Below are 22,781 nucleotides of genomic sequence, written 5' to 3' on the forward strand. Positions count from 1 at the left end.
AACTTTGCGAATTGCTAGCGACCGTCTTGTTATCTATGCAGAATGTGGGGATGACGGGGGAGGATCATTTAGTGAGGGAATTGTCCTCGAATAAAAACCATTGAAAAAGCAAATGACTATGACATTTGTTGCCGAATCCCCTGATATAATATTATATCAGCATACTGTTTTGGTGTTATTCGGCAGCAGAGGGAAAGTGGGAGCTTGGGAGCTTTCTGTAAAAGAGCCCGTGTGCAAAATCATGATGATTTTAGGTACATCAGCTGGCTGATGAACACAGGCAATCAACAAATTGATGAATTACCTCCTTTGACACTTCGGTTTGTAGAACAGAATTTTTTTTTTGTTTGATCCTGACTTCACACCGTACAAAAATTGATTTAGGTGAAAAAAAGAACTTTAAAGTAAAAGATAAAATCTTGAGCTTTTAGAAGATAACCCAGGAGAGTATCTATGGAACTTTGGGGTAAATAAGGATTTCTTAAAATACAGAAAGCAGTAACCATTAAAGAAAAAATTAATAAATTAGAGTTTATTAAACTTAAAAACTTTTGTTCATCCAAAGCAGAGTCAAGAAAATGACCAAGAAAGCAACCACTGAAAGTATTACATACACACACACATATAATCAGACAAAGGATTTCTATCTAGAATATATAACAAAACTCTTCAATTCAGCCACAAAAAAAAATCAACCAATATACTGAAAAGTAAGCAGTAGACTCGTACAGAAGTTTTACAAAGGAGGAAATATGAACAAATGGTCCCATTCATTAGTCACCATGGTTTGGTTATTCAAATTAAAATCACAATGAGTTCAGTTTTGGGGCTTTTTAATTTAACTGAGGTTTAAATCCTTGCATTTATTATTGTTTCATCCCAATGAAGTTTATTGAGATTATGTTATTATAAATTATTTTTTTTTTCAATTTTTGTTATTCCTAATATTTGGAAATAAATTGATTTTTATATATTGATTATATGCTCCAACCTTGCTAAATTCATTTATACTTTTTTATAGATCTCTTAGGATTTTCTGTGTGCACAGTCATGATTGTGCTATCTGCAAATAAGGACAGTTTGCCCTTTCCTTCTCAAATTCTCTGTTTCTTATTTCTCGCCTTAATGTTTGGCTAGAACCACTAGTAGAATGCTGAAGAGAAGGTTATGTTATGCCATAGGTCACTGAGCTTCTATTTATTTATTTATTTTTCAGTCTTTTATCTTCTTTCTGCCTTATTTTAGGTCATTTCTATTGACCTTTCTTCAAGTTCACCAATCTTTTCTTTTGCCATTTTCCATCTGCTGTTGATCTTGTCTAGTGAGTTTTTCATTTCAGGCATATTTTTCTAATTCTGGAATTTTTGGTTCGTTCTTTTTTTAGTTTCCATTTCTCTGCTGTGATTCACCATTTTTCACTCTTTGTGTCTTTTATCTAAATCATTGAACATATTTATAATAATTGTTTTGAAGTTCTCATTTACGAATTCTAACATCTATGTCATTTCTGCGTTTCTATGTTCTGTGTTCTGGTTGTATTTTGTTTTTGTCTCGGGCTAATTTATCTTGCTTTTACTGCCTAATAGTGTTTTGAGTGTATCATGGACATGGTAAATGTGTTGTTGAGAAGAGTCCGGGTTATATTACCATCCTTTAAAGATGGCTGAATTTTGTTAGGTAGGTCGTTAATTATTTGGAAGTTCAGCTTGGTTTCAGGCTTTGTTGGACCACTTATAAAGTAGCTTTTACTATAGAACTAAAGTTGCTGTACTCCTAAGGCGTGACCGTTACGGAATCTCAACTGGATGCTCTGGGTATTCATTAAGGTCTCTCCACTTTGGTGACAAATTAAATGTTTTTTGGTATTGTGTGACCTATGGAATCGTCATTCATGTCCCAGCCCCCCAGTAGGAAGCACCTGCCAGACCTCATGGAGTCTCACCTTCTGCTTGGATATCATAGTATTTGACTTATGACCCAAGGGAGCCCTTATGATTTCTGAGGCTTCTTCTTTGTGTGTCTTCCTCATATTTGTTACTGTATTCCTCAAGTTTCAGCCAACTAAGCAGCTCCAAACTCCAGTCTCCTTTTTTTCTGTACAAAGAAATTGCAGCTTTCTGTTAGAGCTCGATTGCTCAGTGGCCCTGTTTGGAAAGTTCTCCCATGCAGAAATTGAACTCATTCATGTGTTTCCCTTCCCTCAAGGATCATAGTCATCTATTGTCCAATGCCTGAAAACAGTTGCTTCATATGTTTTATCCAGCTTCATGGTTGTGTTCCAAAACAAACCCATTGCCATCAATTCGATTTCAACTCATTGCGACCCAATACAACAGACTAGAATTGCTCCATAGGGTTTCTAAGGCTGTAATCTTTACAAAAGCAGACTCCCACATCTTCCTCCTGCTGGCGGGTTCAAATAGCTGAACTTAGATTAGCAACCAAGCGCTCAACCACTGTGCCACCAGGGCTCCTTCAGTTGTGTATAGCAGAAGGTTAAATAATTTGATACTTGTTACTCTGTTGTGACTACTACCAGAAAGGATACAGAAATATATGATATATTTTTTGGCTATTAAATTTGTTACACAACTATGAAATTATTTCTCCTTGATGATTTTAATTAAATATTTAGACTACACTGAAAATGTGTTGATATCATCAGTGTTTATTTTATTCTTTTGTACATAATTTATCTTTCTGCATACAACAAACTGTTTTAGACGGTTTATGACTAGCAAATTATGGGCATTTGGGGAGGGGTCAATGCAATGTTATTTTAGAGACCAACGTATGAGCTCTTCTTTTGGAATTCATCAAAAAATGCAAGGAGAAATTTTTACTATTCTTCTGGCTTTTAATTATGTTACTCCTGCATTTTTTCTCCATTTTTTTAACATTTATCTGCAAATCTTTGAATTTTATTTCTATTTCTTAATATCTATATTTTAATCTAAATTTTAAATAGATTCTTAAAGTCAGTTCATTTTGAGTACATTTTTAAGAGTACTTACTTGCCAACTCTTACATACCTCACCATAGATCACCTTAATCCTCTACCCACGATTCTTAATTCCACTTTACTGGATGTTACAATTTTCACGCAAGAATCATGACAAACAAAATTACGTGTGTATTGTCCTTTCTACGTGAAATTATAAAGGAGAGTTTGCAGTTCTTTCAGTTGGATCAACTATAGATTACTAATGTTGTTGTTAGTGCCATTGTGTTGATTTCAATTCACGGTGACCCCATGTTGCTGTTGTTGTTAGATGCCGTTGAGTCAGTTCCAATTCATAGCAACTCTATGTACAATAGAGCGAAACACTGCTTGTTCCTGTGCCATTCTCACAATCTTTCCTATGTTCGAGCCTATTGTTGCAGCCACTGTGTCATTCCATCTTGTTGAGGCTCTTCTTCTTTTTTGCTGACCCTCTACTTTGCCAAGCCTGATGTCCTTCTCCACAGACTGGTTCCTCCTAATAACACGTCCAAAGTAAGTGAGATGAAGTCTCGCCATCCTGGCTTCCAAAGAGCACTCTGGCTGTACTTCTTCTAAAACAGATTTGTTAATTCTTCTGGCAGTCCACGATATAGTCAATATTCTTCACCAACACCATAAATTAAAGGCATCAATTCTTCTTCTCTCTTCTTTATTCATTGTCCAGCTTTCACATGATACAAGATGATTGTAAATATCATGGGTTGGGCCAGGCCCTCCTTAGTCCTCAAAGTGATATCTTTGCTTTTTAACACTTCTAAGAGGTCTTTTGAGGCAGATTTGCCCGATACAATACGTCATTTGATTCTCGACTGGTGCTTCCATGGATGTTGATTGTGGATCCAAGTAAAATGAAATCCTTGACAACGTCAATATTTTCTCCATTTATCACAGTGTTGCTTAGGATACATTATTTTGAAGATGGCACAACACATGCAGCATTCTAAAAGGAGAAAACAGCAAGAGGGGATGACTATAGATGTGTCACCTGAAGTTAAAAAAAAAAAGGATTGTTTTATCGGTTGAGATTTAATATTTGGCAGTCAATGGTATCACGTATTTGAAGTATGAACTTAATGCAGAATTTATTTAACAAGTGTAACACAAGCCACAGAAAACAGAATGACTAGATATCCAACTGAGAAGAGTGAGCTAATCACTCTCACATTAGTTAACTTGCTTGGGGGTTTTATATATTTTTTTTAAATGAAACTAGTTTATCTACCATTTTATGGAATGACAAAAATATGAATAATTTGCTCTCCAAGGCTTTCCTAGATTCAGATAACAAGCATATTTTGGGCGTTTATTGGTTCAATTTTTTTTTTTTTTTTTAGCACTATTTTGTATTTCTATCATCTCTGCTTTTTTCTCATATTTTTTTTGTTCTGGGCTCTCATTGTCTGTGCCATGCCAAATTTTCTTTATACCTTTAGTCATTCAGTTCATTTCCCTTTATTTAATCTTCCGTGAACACAACACCAAAGGTAAATACTGCCAGTAAAAAGGAAGGTCTTTCTTAAGCTCTTCTTGTGATGACTCAGAGATGCAGGCTGTTTCCATCTTGTGACTCAGCCAGTTCCTAGGCCCTTGATGAGTCAACATGGTCGAGAGATGTTCACCACTTCCAGGTCCATTGGTGGAAGAAGACAGAGAACATGAAGGAGGCTCACTCAACTTTTACTGGCCTGGGCCCAGATATGGCCCCCATCCTATCCACTCATGTTACTCTCCAGCTGTGGGAGTGGTGTATTCTGATTAGGCCTGAATCGTATCCTCATGCCTTAGATGACTTTCCACCGCAACAACACAACATGGGCTAGCCACAAGAAAGAGAATTTCTATGTTCAAGACAAGGAAAGGGGATGGTGGACAAGACTACTTCAGACATTCAGTACATCTTACAAGATTTCCCTTCCATATTTGTATGCTGTGGCATTTGATTCAATTCTCACAATAACTTGCCAAAGTGCTTGAGGGAAGTCAGGATGTTTTTCCTCAGGAAGATTGTGTTTACCTTATGAAGATTTTGAATTAAGTTTGAATGATTTAAGGAAGATTTGATTATTGTTTTCATTCTAAATGTCAGGTTAGGTGTAGTGGTTAAGGTCATAGGCTCAGAAAGCCATACATCTTGAATTCAAAGCCAGGATCTACCATGTTTTACTTGTGGAGCTTGTTAACCATGTAACCTTGGGCAACTTATTTATTGCCAATTTATGCCTCAGTTTCTTCTACCATAAAATGGATAAAATCATAGTAACTACATCATAGTGAGGAATAAACAAGATAATACACATAAATCATTTTGAAGAATACCTGGCACATAATAAATAATAAATGCCAGTTATTATAATAGTATTGACTGATATTATTGGTATATTTTCCATTCTTTCACTGAAATATGTATGTACAGGTATGAGCAAATTTTGGCTCTAAAAGAGAAAGTTTCTGATAAATGTTAGCTCTCAAGGTTAAAAAAAAAAATCACTAGATAAGTATACCACTATTTAATTCCATGCTTTCTCCCACTTGCTTTGCCTCCTGATGGTATTTCCATTTGTTTTTACAAAAGTCAATATTTTCCTGTTTCTCCCTTTAAAATAGATTTTCATGTGGGCATGTAAACAGTATCTGAAAGAAGTGAAATTGAATTCTCAACAAATAGGTAGGAAGGTAGGAACCTGAAACCATAGTTCACAGGAAGGTGGTAGAGGGTAGTCATCTGAATAGGAAAAAAAACAAAAATGAGAGAGAGAGTGAGACATGCATGTGCTTGGGGGAGATTGATAATTAGAGATTTCACGATAGGGTTCTCAGGCAAGGGGCCAAATTCATACAGAAAGAAATATTATTTAGCTAAACATTTTTTGTGATCAAGGAAAAGCTTCGTTTGGTTTCATACGAGCGTATTCACACTCCCTCTGGCTGTTTTCACCATCAGTCCTCCAGGGACTTGATACACCATGTCTAACTCTTCATAAATCAGCTGAACTTTAGAGTGATATTGACAGTGGCTTTGCCAACTCCATTGTTTTCTGTCAAGAGTTTTATTCGGCCTGCAAACAATTTGCCGTGAACGCCCTTGTTTGCTTGCCACGCTGGTCTTTGTTTGGGCTGAAAACTTTGATTTATAACTGTATGTAATTGATGGCTGAGGGGTAGAGGGACTATAGCTCACGCTCCTCCCCTTTTAATCTAGCTTTGCCTAGAAATCCATGTAGTGGAGCATTCTCAAGGGAACCAGGCTGGGAAATTTTCCATATACCCAATGGGAGGCCATTAATCATGGTGAGGAGCGTGTTTGTGAAAGAAAACAAAAGTCCGACCACCTCAAGATGGCTTATGTAAAGAATAGATGTTGAAGGTAATGTATTCATTGTGGGGCATTTATAGAGAAAAGCTGAGCTATTGGGTGAACTAGATATATTTGCTGCTCCAAAAGCAAAATTTGACATTAGTTCTTCAAGTTATCAGTATTAAAAAGCTGCTTTCTGAGTCCCTGACAAGTTGTTAAGTCGTTGACTGGGGAGTAGTTGAAAGCTCTTTTTAAATGGCACAAGTCTCTTTTTTCTAATAATGAAAAAAATAGATTTTTTTTTTTTGGCAGCTTCATCACAATGTAGCTTGCAGTACCTGTCATTCTAGTATTTGCTGAATTCAATGCGGTGTTCTCTCCCGACCTCACCCCCTTTTAGGTTTTGGTAATTCAAAAAGAATCCATGAAACTTTCTAAGTCGCACATTTCTTTAGGGTGCAAAGATTGATACTAAGTTTCTGAAAGTAATTAGAGATTCTTCTCAAGATTTAGAAAGAACAGAATGAATCTTTTTTTTTTTTTTAATCCTTTGTGAAGATATCAGCCTTTGTAATTTATTTTGGTGTATTTTGGTTTTCCTTCATAAAAACTACCTTGCCATTTAAACATATTTTATAATATTTCAACAGCTTGCTCAGGAAAAATATATATGTGGATATGTGTATAATTTGCCAATGAATGATCATGCCAGAACTGGAGTGATGTATCACTAAATACAGTAAATTTTTAATGGATTATTAACACAAAGTAGTTTAATGATCAATGATGTTGATCTGGCAGGGGTAAATAAAGGAAGTAGCAAAGAAAATCAAAGAGAGTTATAAGCACCGATGGACCTGGATCTTATCCCATAAAAATATCCCAAATTACGAGAAAAGCTATGTTGAAACACTACTTAATATCAGTTCATTCTGTTTACTAAGTAAGCAGCTCTTGCCATTGAAATGCCACTTAGAGAAGTCTGGGCGAGAATGTTCTAGGTTTTTTTTTTCTTTTTCCATGAACTTATTGAGGTAGGCATTATTGAGAGTTATTGTTTTATTTGCATTGTTTTATCTCTCGGAGGCTCAGCAATAGTAAGCCTCTCCTTGGAACAGAAGCAAAGAACATTTTCAATTAATTTCCTCCCCTTTAAAGGAGGAAGACCTGATAGTTTCCATATGACTGATGCTGGAGTCAAAATAGAAATAGTGTTTTTTATAGATTGTATTCCTAGTTAATTCAGAATCCTTTGAAATAAGGAGAAAGTTCTCAGATACTGGTCCCTTAGCACTGGGAGTCCCCATTTAATGACAGGAGAATCAATGGGCCTTGGAGAATGATCCTTTAACATTGACCTGACGGGGGCTGTAACTTCATTCCAGCCCTACTGATGTGACTTATCCGAAAAATATTCATTAACCAAATGACAGAAAGCAGTAATTAAAATCCATAGTTAATCTGAATGAAAGCACAAAATAACACAGCCATCAGACAAGTCTGGAGAATTAGCCATCTATTTCCTTGAAGGGGTGAGCGATAAGTGCCAAGGATCCAGCTTTCCTCTTGGCATATGATCCACAAGAATTGAGCCCAAAACAAGCCCCCTCATGGAGATGAGAGGTATGCACACTAGTGTTTTCTTAGTTTTTTTTTGGAAAAACAAGTATTTGGGGAGAAATTCTAACAGGACATTTTCAAGCCTCTCTAAATTTCTGTTCATTCTTCGTTTCTTTGCTTTAACACCTTTGCATTTCAAAACCATTATTTAACATGTTTGCACAAATATTTTCATCTTAAGAACTGTTTTATTACCTCCGTTCAGTATGTGGAAACCCAGGTGGCATAGTGGTTAAGTGCTACAGCTGATAACCAAAAGGTCCAGCAGTTCGAATCCACCAGGCGCTCTTTGAAAACTCTGTGGGGCAGTTACACTCTGTCCTGTAGCGTCGCTATGAGTCAGAATTGACTCGACCACAGTGGGTTTTTTGTTGTTCAATATGTAGAGAGCCCTGGTGGTGCAGTGATTAAGGTGATCGACTGCTAACTGAAGGGTCGACAGTTAAAAAACCCCAGGGGCTCCTCCTAAGAGAGATGTGCTGGTCTGCTTCATTACAGATTTACAGGCTGGGAAATTCTTCGGGCTCACTCTGAGTTGGAGTTGACTGGAAGGTAGTGGGTTGGGTTCAATATCTGGAGCTCTGGTGGCACGGTGGTTAAGCGCTAGGCTGCTAACCACAAAAGGTCGTCAGTTCGAATCCACCGGGTGCTCCTTGGAAACCTTATGGGGCAGTTCTACTCCGTCCTATAGGGTTGCTATGAGTCAGAACCGACTCAATGGCAGTGAGTTTGGTTTGTTTTTTTTTTGGTTCAGTATGTAACTTCCCTACCTTAAAATAACCTAAACCAAACCCATTGCCATCGAGCTGATTCCAACTCATAGCGACCCCATAGGACAGAGTAGAACTGCCCTATAGGGTTTCCAGGAAGCACCTGGTGGATTCAAACTGCCACCCTTTTGGTTAGCAGCCATGGCTCTTAACCACTATGCTACCAGGGTTCCCAACTGTTCTTTTAATCACAATCACTTGTCTCATAATAAGGTAAAGTTTCAGAACAAAGTTATCACCCCGGACATTTTCCATTGAACACTTCCCTGTTGTCTGATGCTGTTGTATATAGTGTGGATGTTGCTGCCTTGGGGGAAAAGATTTTGTATTAGACTTTTGGGATAAAAAAAGAAAAACAGCCCCTTAAATAAAGAGAGTGAGTCCTCTTTCATTTTTTTATCTGAACAGTTCAGATTAGATAAAAAATAAGATATTCGTGGAACTGAGGAGATAATACTGCCCCCATGCCAAATGAAGTCTAACCTTTTCACTGTAAGCAGAGAAGATCTCAGAAACTGCCAAGGTACACTTAAATGAACCATTACTGTATGGTATATTATAACAACTACCCCTTGTTCAAACCCGCACTCCATTTTTCTTGTAGAAGAAAGAGATGGTTTCCTTCAAGAAAGCTTTAAAATAATCCGTGATCTCAAAACTACTACATGCATATTATTAAAGTAAGAGAAGGAGCTTCTTGGCCGTGTTCCAGAAAAGCTGAAGTAGGTTAAAGGACGCAATGAACAGCCATGGCTTTGCGTGCAATTCTTTAATTGGAGAATAGATTTTTCTATCACTGCCCCTCGCATGGCAGCCATTTGGTTCCGGGGCTTGGATTAAATGTTTCATCAGTGGTGCCTCTTTAAGGATCCATATGCAACAAGAAGTCAGGCCCCTGGGCAGACCCATGTCAGCTGCAATACAGAGATCCGCACAAGGGAGTGAGAGGTGTTTTCTTGCAGGATGTGCAGAGAGGTGAATGTGCCCTGTGCTACTGGCATACTTTCTGAGGTCTGAGTTGCCCTGTTTCCTGATGGCAAAGCTTGGCACCTGCATTCAGCCTGTCCACAGGATTTTATGACTCCCTTTGGAAAAATGAATCCTCAAGCTACTGCCCTCTTTCTAAGCACAGGTGAGTCTTGGGCAAAAAGTAAAAGTGCAGAGGAATTGTGACTTGCCTTTCTTTTCTAGGAAATAAAAAAAACAGAAAGAACAAAGCCCAGGTTTGCAAGGAGCGCCTGGTGGATTCAAACTGCCAACTTTTGGTTAGCAGCCGTAGCACTTAACCACTACGCCGCCAGGGTTTCCAACAGCTGCTTCCCAACCAAACCTCAAACTGGACAGCTCCTAGCCCTGTCTTGCTTCGTGCCTGGTACAAAATCCACCATCTGTGTCATAGGCGTAGATGTAAATTTTATAGCCTGCACCATTAGGTTTCCGTTTGGTTAGGTCTTTTCCTACTTACTCTCTGAGTGGTCGTATACAGAAACGCTGCAGCTAAGTACGACTGGAATATTTGTGGAGTGGGCACTAAAAAGCATTTGTCACATTGAAACAGTTGGATGCATTTAAAAGCATCCTGAAGACTGAAAATTTGAACATCTGCATCAACCAAACAGCAAAAAGCCTAATGAGTTGTTGCTACGATCAATAGTCGTATAAAAAGGTTTCATCTGGGGTTTATTTTTCCCTCCGTGGTGCTCTGATACTACTGGTGGGGTCTGCATATTCTGCAAGTTATCTCAAAATTGATTAAAAAAAAAATACATCCTCTGACATGGTTGAATCAGAAGATGTTGTGGGGAGATTTATTTCCGGGATCTGGGGATGACGTGGGGGTATGGCATTTCACTTCAAATTAAGAAACCAATTGCCGTACAATGTTGTTTTATGGACTTTGAGTATTTGGGTAATTGAATGGCTAAACTGTGCCTCGCTACAGCTTAAGAGGCATCTTTTTCCAGATTGGGGAAAAGTGGAAACAAGTGCTTTTGTAGCCGGGCTCCAGGAATCTGCTGACAAGGCGCTCAGCAGGGAAGAGGCGGTTCCCTGTCCCTGGCTTAGAAAAGTTCACAAAGTCTGTCCCATCTGTTAAGTGACAGAAAAAAAGTATCTAACCGAAAAGGTTGCAAACTTTTGTGATGTTTGAGCTCTTTTGAGAACAGGATAGCAAGGCAAATACTCCAAATGCCTTTTTTCTTTTAGTCCTTAAGGACTTTTTTGTTGGTTCAATTGTTTGCCCAAGGTCTTAAAAGGGGGAGGAGGAAAAAAAAAAAAGTGAGACTGTTCTTGAAGTCAGAGTATCTCCTGCTAATTTGTAGGCAGGCATTCCTTTAGAATTTAGAAAAAGCTGAAGCAAAAACTAGTTGCCTCTAGCTTTTATTTTTGCAATCGCTTCTAATACTCTCTTTCCCAGGGGGCTGGTAAGGTATGCCATCTGTTATTCCCAGCCACCAAAGCAGGCTGCTACCTAGACATTTTTGTAATTGTTGACTGAAATTTCATACTTGCTCCTTCTTTTTTCCTCCCGTAAAAGAATGTAAAATAACATTTCATAATTGTGCCGAAGTTTTAAGAATGCCTGCCTGAGGATAAAATATGCCTCTGAAAAGTATGTTGTCTGGCTATGTACTTCCTGTTGGTCATCGGGACATTTTTTCCACTGAACAGATTCCCAGATAATCATGTCACCTGAGCATGAGTTCCAGGATTAAGGGAGGACATTTTGTGAAAAGTTCATTTTTCCTCGTGCGCTTATACAGTCCCTCATGTTAATTTAGGAAGTGAGGAGAAAGGACTGAACCTGTAACACAGATTAACTAAAGTATTTCGTATAGCATTACAGAGATATGGGAGAAAAGAGATTTTAAATTTCAGTATCTCAGCTGCCATGTTCAACTCAGTGGGATTCCATCTCCACTTAGAGAACAAGTGTTGCTCACAATGGATTTGTCTCCAGCCCCACTCACTCCTTGCTCTCATTCAGTTGGTAAGTCACAATTCTCTTGCTGGCAGTGAGCATGCTACTTGTCATAGTTTTTTACTATCTTCCCTGTGTGGCACAAACAGCTTCTGCTTGACTGCTAACCTAAAAGTTGGCAGTTTGAACCCACCCAGAAACTTCACGGAAGAAAGACCTGGTGACCTGCTTCTGGAAAGATTATAGCCAAGAAAACCCTATGGAGAAGTTTTACTCTATCAAACATGGAGTCACCATGAGTCAGAATCGACTTGATGGCAACGAGTTTGTTTTTGATTTTGGTTTCCCCACTGGGAGATTAGGCTTAGATGGCTGTTTCCTTTTTTAGTTGTGTGATCTAACATTACTTAAAGCTCTGATTTTTCTCCTTTTATGCAAGTATCTAGACTGGGATAGATTTTTTTTAAAACCTTATTTTTACTACATGAGAAATAGGAGTGGTACTTCTCAGGACCTCCTATGAGCATGAAGCTTATAAGTTATCACCACTGTATTAAAAGACCAAAATACAGGACCCTTCCTATCATCAGCACTGTGCTGGAATTGAAACATGTTTGAGTACCTTCCTCTTTCTCACCACTGTGTGATGAATCACCCATTCTCCCATTCATTTATCAAGCACCTACTATGTACTTCTGGTGAACAAGCAAAGATGTTTATGACAGCACTTCTCAAACTGTAATATGCATACAAATCACCTGGGGATCGTGTTAAAATGCAGATTCTCCTATAGGAGGTCTGGGATGGCGCCTGAGGTTCTTTAGTCCTAAAACTCACCCAAGCAATATCGATCGTGCTCGTCTGAGAGTGGCAAGGATATAGGGCACCCTTCGGCACAGTTGTTAAGAGATCAGCTGCTAACTAAAGAGTTGGCAGTTTGAATCTACCAGCCGCTCCTTGGAAACCATATGGGGGAGTTCTACTCTGTCCTTTAGGGTCACTATGAGGTGGAATCGACTTGACAGCAATGAGTTTAGTTTTTTGGTTTTTATGAACCTATATCATATCTGGTTATATATATGAACTTGCACATCTTAACCACAACTGTAAGGAGGGAGACTTTTAGCTAACATTGATCATCTACTGTGTGTAGGTCATGTGCTATGCTAAATGAATATGAGATGGCCCCTGACCTTTAAGAAGCCCTCCATTTGGCATGAGAGATGGGCATAAAAAAAAAGGGCGTAGAACCCATTAATTGCATTAGAGCATGACAGAGCTCTGTTCCAGAGAAGACGGTGGCACCACGGGGAGGGAGCAGCTTTGCTTGGGTGGGTCAGCGGTACATCAGAGAAGGTGATGTCCTTCAGCTAGGTCTTGAGGGGTGAGTGAGAGGTTTCCAAGCTGATGTGGTAGGAAAGGACCTTTTCAAAGCTCAAGAGCCACAATGTAGCACAGAGTGTTTGAGAGAGCTCACAATTGCTGGGGCAACTATGATGGTTGACAGTATCAGGAAACGCAGTTCACAATCATAAAAATACTTGCCTGTCATATGCCAGGTGTTTTTCATTTATTAGTTCTAGCCTTACAATGAGCCTGAAAGGGAGATGGTATTGTTCCCATTTTGCAGATGAAGAAACTGAGGTTCAGGGAGAATAAGGAATCTGCCAACAGATACACAAATTGTAAGAGATTGAACTGGTATTCAAGTCCAAATTCCTTTGACACTGAGGTCCTGCCTCTTGACCATCTCCCAAGCTTGGGGAAATCAGAATTCAGATCATAAAGAGTCTTGTATACCAGTCAAAGTGGTCCTTTGAGCAGTGGAAAACTCTGAAAGAGTTTTAAGCAGAGAGATGGGATTTGGAATCTTGAAAGATTATCAGGAAGATGTGTGGAGGGGAAATAAAATGGGGCCTTGTAGAGCTAGATGAGAAAGCAAGAAGTATTGAGCACCTAGAACTGTCAGCCCATGGGTACTCTAGCAACATATGGACCTCATTACATTCAAAGAATCTGGCTGGGGAAAAACACTTATATATTCACATAAGTGAGTGCCCCCAAGTTCAGAGTAAGGGACCAGTATATACAATGTCCGAGAAGCAAACAAGGTTATTGTCCAGAGACAGGAGGAAGGGATGGTGGAACCCACCAGATCTAAGACCCTACTGGCATAAAACCCAGCCACTGAATATTTTAAAAGGGTTGAATCTACATGTACCCACAATCCTATCAGAGGTCTATTTGTGGCTATTTCTCAGCCTTTCCACTATTAACATCACTAACCTCTGTTTGCATTTTTTCCCCAAAGAGATGACTTCTCCATATCAATGGGTGATGCCTTATGCAGCGTATAATACACTTACCCAATATACCATCATAGTCACTTATTAAGCACCTACAATGTCCTGGGGGAAATAACAACATTTTTCTGGAGGAATCCTATCATTCTCATTTCACAAAGGGAGGAAATTGCAATGCAGAGAAGTTACGTAACTTGCTCCAGGTCACAGAGCTTGTCATTGTCAGGGTCTGACCCAAGTCTTGTCGATGTCATAGTCTTTTCATTTACCCTCAGCAGCACTGCCTCCTTTTTTATACCTCATGTCTCTAGACTGCTTTTTAATTTTCAAAACCATTTTACTTGTTTGATATATCTTTGTTCTTACAAATGCTAGAGAGGGAGGTAAGGGGATAGTTACCCATTTACAGATGAGAAAAGAGACTAGAGAAGTAGTGGAATAATCCCAGGATCACAATTACTTGGTCTTTCTTCTTTTGAACTCTTGTCTAAAGCTTTTTGCTTATGACCTGAGGCCTCATCCCAAGGTTCACTGGTTCCCAGACTTGGCTGCACATTGCAATGACCTGGAGATCTCTGAAAAATACTGGTGCTTGACTTTCACCCCCAGACATTCTAATTTACTTGGTAGAGAGTGTCAGCTGGTGATCTAACAGATTCATAAGAGAAGAAGTCAAGTGTGATGCAGGGGAAAAGTCAGAAAGGCTATGAAAATACCATATTTTTATGCAAATAATGCATGCCTTCTGCAGGCCCAAGGGGATTATCAAATAGAACCAAAAGGTGTTTACTTCAGAGCACCAAAGGGGGCCTGAAACTAAGACAAAGGACCTACTGTATGGGTTGGGACCTAGAGCCCATGCCCAAAAAGTTGTGGCATCAAAAATGATTTGAATGTTCAATGCAGCTGGGCACTGGAATTTCAAAGCTCTCCAGAGGATTTTGGAATCGCTCCCAACCACTTTTGAGATAGTAGGTTTGGAACTGGATTAGAGTAGTGGTTCTCAAAGTATAGTCCCCAGACCAGAAGCATCAACACAACCTGGGAACTTACTAGAAAGGCAAATTCTTGGGTTCCACCCCAGACTTAGTGGAACTCAGCAACCTGTGATGTAGCCAACTGACTCTGCCACACGCCAACCCTCTTGGCCATTGTCGTTGTTAGGTGCCGTTGAGTTGGTTCTGACTCATAGCGACACTATGTACAATAGAACAAAACACTGCCCGTTCCCTTGGCCATACTTTCTCTCAAAAAGTTCATGGTGTGGGACATGGCGACCAGCTGTCTGCTCTTTTTACTGAGACCAGAACTCAGGAGAAATGTATTCAAACCCAAATGACAGTACAAGGCATTCAGATTTGTATTGAAATATGGGTTTCCTGGCAGCGTAGGCTGCCAACTACAAGAATGATAAGCCAAGGGAGGATTTTGGAATCCATCTGGAGGTGGGTAGAATATACTACACCATCAAAAGGAAAAAGGGAATAAATTGGTCTCTGGAGAAAATAAAGTACCAAGTATGGTCATCTGAATTCATTTTAATCATTTACGGTGCTTCCTTCCTGGGCTTTGAAGTCAATGGTGATGTTTTCTTAATGGGCATCTTTTGTGTTCTCTTGAAAATCTCAGTACCATTGAAATATGCATCTTCTGAAGAGTTTTGTGCTTATAGCAGAAAGCCGGTGTCGATCATCGCCTAAGAATGAAGGTTTGGGTTATGGATGGCAAAGCGACTTCCCCCTGCCTCTTTCCCATTACTGGGCTGCTTAATTGACATCATTTCCCTGGTACTGCAATTAGTTTTTTTCAACATTATAATTTTAAGTAACTCCGTATATTAGCTAATTTCCCTAATGCCCTTTGCCGTGTGTTCATTCAACGTGGCTGGTTTTCATTCTATTTTTCAGGTATTCCCCACTGGACTTCACTCAGTAGCTGCTTAGGATAGGTATTTGTGGTCACCCTTTCTCTGTTCAAATGACCTATGGTTTGTGAAAGAAATAAGAGTCCAGGATATTTGGGGGAAGGAGGAAGTAAGGGTTAATAGAATATAATTGTTTAAACTGAGAACTTGCATGAAGCTCTGGGAGGGGAAGGATGGAAGGGAAATATTCATGCAAGGCTGGAGGCCTTTGGAGAGATTGTAAGAAGATTTGGGGGAAATGGTATCTAAATTTAATGCACAGATTCAAAAATCCAGCTGCTTGACGTCAGTCATTAATTGCCAATTCTAAGATGCTTTATATATATGCAAAATATCCCCCTATAATTTAGTAAATTGTTTATTATTTTTAGTCGTACCATTTTTTTTAAACCAATAACTGACTTTGACTTCACTTTTTTTTTTTTTTCCTGATTCCGTCATGTAGCAATGAGATGGATTGACACAGTGGCTGCAACAATGGGCTCAAGCAAAGCAACGATTGTGAGGATGGCACAGGACTGGGCAGTGTTTCGTTCTATTGTAGATAGGATCACTATGAGTGGGAACCGACTTGACAGCAGCTAACATGCTTAAAAATATAGTGAAAACACTGAGGAAAAGAGGCAAGAAAGGGTGGGAAGAGGACAGATTAGTCGCTTTTATCTGGTCTAGGTGGATGTGTTTCACCTTCTAGTGTCTCAAGATGATTAATCTGGGGGTGGATCCTGCATATTAATTATCTGCCAGCTGAGGCTCCTGAGGAAGAGTAATCTGCTCGTAAATTCCATATCATCAGTAGAGAACAGACCCCTCAGTAGGAAAATGGCTTGGGAACCGCTTCATCAGCTAAGAAGTGATACAGGGTATGAAATGACGTTCTATTTCAAATTCCCCCAAGCTTCTGTGGCAGAGTCTTTCCCCGTCTGTGGGGTTGAATAAGGAGTCACAGACAAACCTGTATTGGTGGCAGCCAGGAATGAAAGAGGTGTGTTTCAACACATCTCAGTAGCCTCGCTTTATGGGTGGTTTCATCTGTTTTTTTTTTTTTTTTTGGTACTGATTCAGCTAAAAGAGGGCAAGTGACTTGAAAAGTGGAGGAAGAGCAAACAAGCATCTATAAAATTACCTCACGGAGGGTACTGCCACAACGAGTGACAGTGGATGGCTGGGTATTTCCCCAAGCAAGTCCCCACACCAGCTGGGTACACCTCCTCACTGCTTTCATCTCTTCATGCTCAGCTGCACATCCATGTCTCAGACCCCATGGTTCCACTTCTAGGTGTACTTTTTGCCTCTTTTTTATTTTATCCAAATTTTACTGTTAAAATCACACGTGAATTCTGAGCATAAACTCATGCCAACACTGAGTTAGATTTGGGATTGAGAGATAAAAAGGTAATCTTTGCCTTTCAGTTTCTTAGAATCCATTGAAGATTCAGACATGAAAATAGCCAGTAAGTACATAGCACCATGAGAGAAGTACTGGAGATTTTCTTACTATTTGCTGAAGTGTATATGCAGAAAAGTACACCCACCGTGCTGTGGGTTTTCACCAGGTGCAGTGGGAGCACTGTAGAAGGAGTTTCTGAGCATGCCTGAGAAATCCAAGGATGCTTCCCACAGGAGGTGAAGCTGGAGGTGAGACTGGAAGGGTGATTAGTTATTATCAGGCAGGCAAATGTAGGTGGCAGAAGGGAGGGTATGCATTCCAGGTCAGGAATTCTTCTTAGCCCACCTTTGCCGGAAATGGTTCCACAATTAAGCTCTCACTGGTCAACTTCTCTTAATCACAACTAGTTTGCCAAGTGTTAGCACACAACTTAGAAGTTAGAGACTTCCACCCTGCTGCATCATCCATGCTTATTTTCTGCATGTTTCTCTTTATTCATCAACTAGATGAAGTCATGAACGTAAGACGAATTAGAGCAATTCCTACATTGTGTAACTTGGGTAAAGAATTTCACCAATACAAGGCTCCATTTCCTTATTTGTAAGAGATTGTTAGGAAAAGGTGAACCCAGATGACAGGTTGGAAAACTACAGTCCGTGGGTCAAATATGGCCCACCACCTGTTTTTGTAAATAAAGTTTTATTAGAACAAAAACTCATTCATTTATATATTTTCTAAGGCTACATTCATGCTACAGTGGAAAAGTTGAATATTTGCAACAGAGACCATCTGACCCAAAAAGCCTAAAATATTTGTTGTCTGGTCTTTTATAGAAAAAGTTTGCTGACTCCTTATCTTGATAAGGACCGTGAGAATACTCTGTAAGCTTTAAAATCCTGTGAGCATTTAGCATGTTTTTATTGCTGTTGTTAATCCTGGGTAAATCACAGCTATTAATGCCTAATGCATTTATTATCCCTTTTCCCAATAGCAACCCCACATACCCACATCCCACTTAAATTGTAAATGCTCTTCATTTTATTAGGCTTATGGTTAAAAGAATTTAAAAAATGTTTTCCTTGTCATCAATCTTCTCCAGTGGAGGAGCTTCGGAGCACGGGGACCCCAGGTCCATTGGGGACACTATTCTCCTGACTCTTGTTTCTTGGTGACATGAGGTCCCCGTGTCTCTCTGCTCACCTCTCTCTTTTATATCTCAAAAGAGGTTGGCTTAAGGCACAACCTAGTCTTGTAGATTGAGTCCTGCCTGATTAACATAACTGCCACAAATTCCATCTCATTAACGTCATAGAGGATTTACAACACATAAGAAAATCACAAAATGGTGGACAACATCACACAATGCTGGGAATCGTGGCCTAGCCAAATCGTTACATATGTTTTTGGGGGGCACAATGCAATCCAAAACACTGTGGTATCGCTATCTTCAGCAGCTAGAGTGAGAACAAGGGCTTTGTTCCGTTCCATTTCCTGCTGCAAGCTCAGTGTTGGTTATGTGCCTAGCTCAGAAAGTGCATAAAAGAGGGACTTGGTAAAGGTGAAGGGATTAAATAGTCATAACCAGAGGTGGTAAGCATAAAAAGGAGGGATAGTAGTAGAACAGGTAGGTGCTCCCCAAACTGCTTGCCTTGGGAGCATCCTTTAAAAAAGGCAGTTCAGTTGTCCAGGGACCTATTGTGGACATGCATAGGGTTTCTTAGCAATGTGTAAAGGGAGGGCAAGATTGCCAAGACAAGCTTTCAAAGAAAAAATCTTAATGTAACAGAACGTGAGCTTTGAGAGTGAAGCATTTCATTTATACTGTCTTAGAAAAGAACAACTTACGAGGGAAAAAGTTCATCTGAAAAATACCACGATTAAGATGCATATGTATCAGTGAATCAAATTATCTCTCTTTAGATATTATTACACTATTAACATTTTCCCATTACTGTCAATTTTCCTCTAACATTCTCATGAGTATTTTCTGGATAAAAAAGCTTTCATTAGGCAGTAGATGATGCCTCAACATTTGTGTAAAGGCTTTGTTGATTAAGTCTGTCTGTGGAAGGCCATTGGAGCCTGCCGTTTTGGCCATTGTCATCTTTGTCTCGGTCCTTCAGTGCTCAGTAATCAGAGGCAGATCTGCACACAGGGCACCTCAGAAGTGCTTCTGGAAAGCTTGGCTTACCTTCGCCCTACATTGATTTTCCTCCATTTGGGAGTGCAGCCCCCTGACTCAAGTAGGCGAGAAAGCTGTTGGAGGATGTTAGTGACTATTAGTAAATGCTTCCCTCTTCAGACTCATTGGCCTTTGGTCTTTATTCAGTTTAAGATATTACTTCCTTGTTTTACCAGATTCTTTTCCTACTGAACAAAAGCAAGGCCTGCTTTGCCTCAGTTACCACCAAGACATCTCCACCGACAACATTTCTGTTTTTGCAGCACTGACTTTCTGGGGCGTGAAGGATAAACCTCCAATAAATAATTGAAAAATAACAAGGGAATAGATGATGGTAAGTAAAATGTGCAGAATTTAAATGTGGCAGTGCTTGATTTGAGAGCAAATCTAGGTGCCATTTAAGCTGTGATCTAAATGAGAAGAAAAGAGCAGCCTTGTAAAGATGATGGGCAAGAGTGTTCTAGATATCAGATTTAGCTGAAGCCTAGACATGTACTTAAGTGAAGAAAAGTTTAAAAAGTAAATGGTTTAGGAAAAGCAGAGAAGACTTTAAACTCAGAATAGCAAAATCTGAAGAGTAATCAGACATCTGATGCTTAAGGATATATGTCGTTGCCATAATCAACCAAATTACTCTATTTTTTTTTCTACTGGTCAGAGAAGCATGGTATTAAATGTGGTATATGTAATCTGTGAACTGACTCAACAGCACACAACAACATATGTGATCTGGCAATAAAGGGTAACTGCTATTTATTACAGGAATGTTTAGAACAGAGTTACATCTTTCAAATGAATTTTTGGAACCCATGGACAATTTTTTCCTGTGATTACTGTTGCATTTAAACTAGGAGATTCCCATCACCACTCAAAGTTTTAGAGAGGGCAACACACAGGTCATTATATTGTTGTTGTTGTTAGGAGCTGTCCAGTCGGTTCCGACTCACAGTGATCCTGTGCACAACAGAACGAAACACTGCCCGGTCCTGAGCCATCCTTATAATCATTGTTATGCTTGAGCTCATTGTTGCAGCCACTGTGTCAATCCACCTCGTTGACGGTCTTCCTCTTTTTGGCTGATCTTGTACTCTGCCAAGCATGATGTCCTTCTCCAGGGACTGATCCCTCCTGACAACACGTCCAAAGTATGTAAGACGCAGTCTTGCGATCCTTGCCTCTAAGAAGCATTCTGGCTGTACTTCTTCTAAGACAGATTTGTTCGTTCTTTTGGCAGTCCATGGTATATTCAATATTCTTCGCCAACACAGCAATTCAAAGACATCAATTCTTCTCTGGTCTTCCTTATTCGTTGTCCAGCTTTCACATGCATATGATGCGATTGAAAATACCATGGCTTGGGTCAGGTGCACCTTATCCTTCAAGGTGACATCTTTGCTCTTCAGCACTTTAAAGAGGCCTTTTCCAGCAGATTTGCCCAATGCAATGCATCTTTTGATTTCTTGACTGCTGCTTCCATGGCTGTTGATTGTGGATCCAAGTAAAATGAAATCCTTGACAATTTCAGTCCTTTCTCCATTTATCCTGATGTTGCTCATTGGTCCAGTTGTGAGGATTTTTGTTTTCTTTATGTTGAGATGCAATCCATGCTGAAGGCCGCGATCTTCGATCTTCCTTAGTAAGTGCTTCAAGTCCTCTTCACTTTCAGCAAGCAAGGTTGTGTCATCTGCATAACGCAGGTTGTTAATGAGTCTTCCTTCAATCCTGATGCTCCGTTCTTCTTCATATAGTCCAGCTTCTCGGATTATTTGCTCAGCATACAGATTGAATAGGTATGGTGAAAGAATACAACCCTGGCGTACACCTTTCCTGACTTTAAACCAATCAGTATCCCCTTGTTCTGTCCGAACAACTGCCTCTTGATCTATGTAAAGGTTTCTCATGAGCACAATTAAGTCATTATATAGCAAGGTCTACACCATCACTCATATGCTAGGGAAGATTACGGGTTGGGGTGGGGAGACGTTGGAAGTGGAAGAACTTGGATCATCACACTCAGGTTGAGATTCAGGTCCATTTATCAATCACAGACTTCTATTGTTCTTAGCACCACATCCAGAGCTAAAGCAGAGAACATGCAATCAGGCTAGAAAGTTAAAAATATAGTTAACATGCCCCACACAGGTGACATTTAAGGGGCAGTTGGAGGTGATTATTGGATTTATTTGAGAAAGTCATGTCTGGAATCCCATGATGTCACTGACAGAGTTACTTGTTAGCACGGCAGGTCTTGGATCTCTCTTAAGGGTCAGTGGAGGTCACGCTTAACCAGAAGGTAACCAAGGTCTTTGGTGGCTGGAGGTTTCCGCCTCATGGCACTTCTAGTCTGCAGAAAAGGTACTCTATGCCCTGCAGTGAAACTGAGCTTGTGAGAATCCTGAAAGCTCCTGGGAACCCGTAATAATAGTAGAGCATGCACAGGGGGAAGAAAAATAATAAACTTATACAATGAAAGGTGAAAGCCTTTTTCCTTTGTTCCCATCCCAACAATCACCACCTGACAATTATCCATAAACATATGTGTAAAGGACACATTGTATTCTGACATATGAATATATCCTTTTAAATTGTAAACATAATACACTCTTACATATAACATTATATACATACTATATATACTGTTTTTGTAAATGGCCTGTTTCACTTAAAGGTATATCTTGAGGGCCTTTCCATACCAGGACATACAGATAGGTTGACCTCATTTTTTGTGTAGATATACCAAAATTTGTATTAAAAAAAACAAACTCATTGCCATTGAGTGGGTTCCAACTCTTAGGACCCTATAGGACAGAGTAGAACTGCCCCATAGGGTTTCCAAGGAGCAACTGGTGGATTCAAACTGCCAACCTTTTGGTTAGCAGCTATAGTTCTTAACTACTACACCACCAGGGTTTCCAAAATTTGTATAGCTAGTCTTTTATTAATAAACTTTTACATCATTTTTCACTTATATTTCACTGCTTTTGTCAATATGGCCTACTTCTCTCTCCATGAAAATACCTTGCAATGAGATGACTGGCTCCAAGAATATATACATTTTAAATTCTCAAAGAAAATTGCAAATAGCCTTCGAAAAAGTTTGCACCAATATACATTCCCACCAACAGTATATAAGGGTTTCTACTTCCCCATATTCTCTTACACCCTGAGTACATTCAAATTTTTGTATTTTGACTGGTCTACTAGGTGGAAACCTGTCTCTTTTTTTTTGATTTGCATCTCTTAGAAATAATTTTGATTTAAGGGTAAACACTCAAAGACCATAGGGATTGAGAGTAAGGTCTCTTGTAAGCCTGGTACAGGTCTATAATCTTTGAACCAACACTCAGGGCCAAATGTGTTTAAAAATTAAGAA

Source organism: Loxodonta africana, chromosome 27 (assembly GCF_030014295.1).
Source record: "Loxodonta africana isolate mLoxAfr1 chromosome 27, mLoxAfr1.hap2, whole genome shotgun sequence".
NCBI lineage: Eukaryota > Metazoa > Chordata > Mammalia > Proboscidea > Elephantidae > Loxodonta > Loxodonta africana.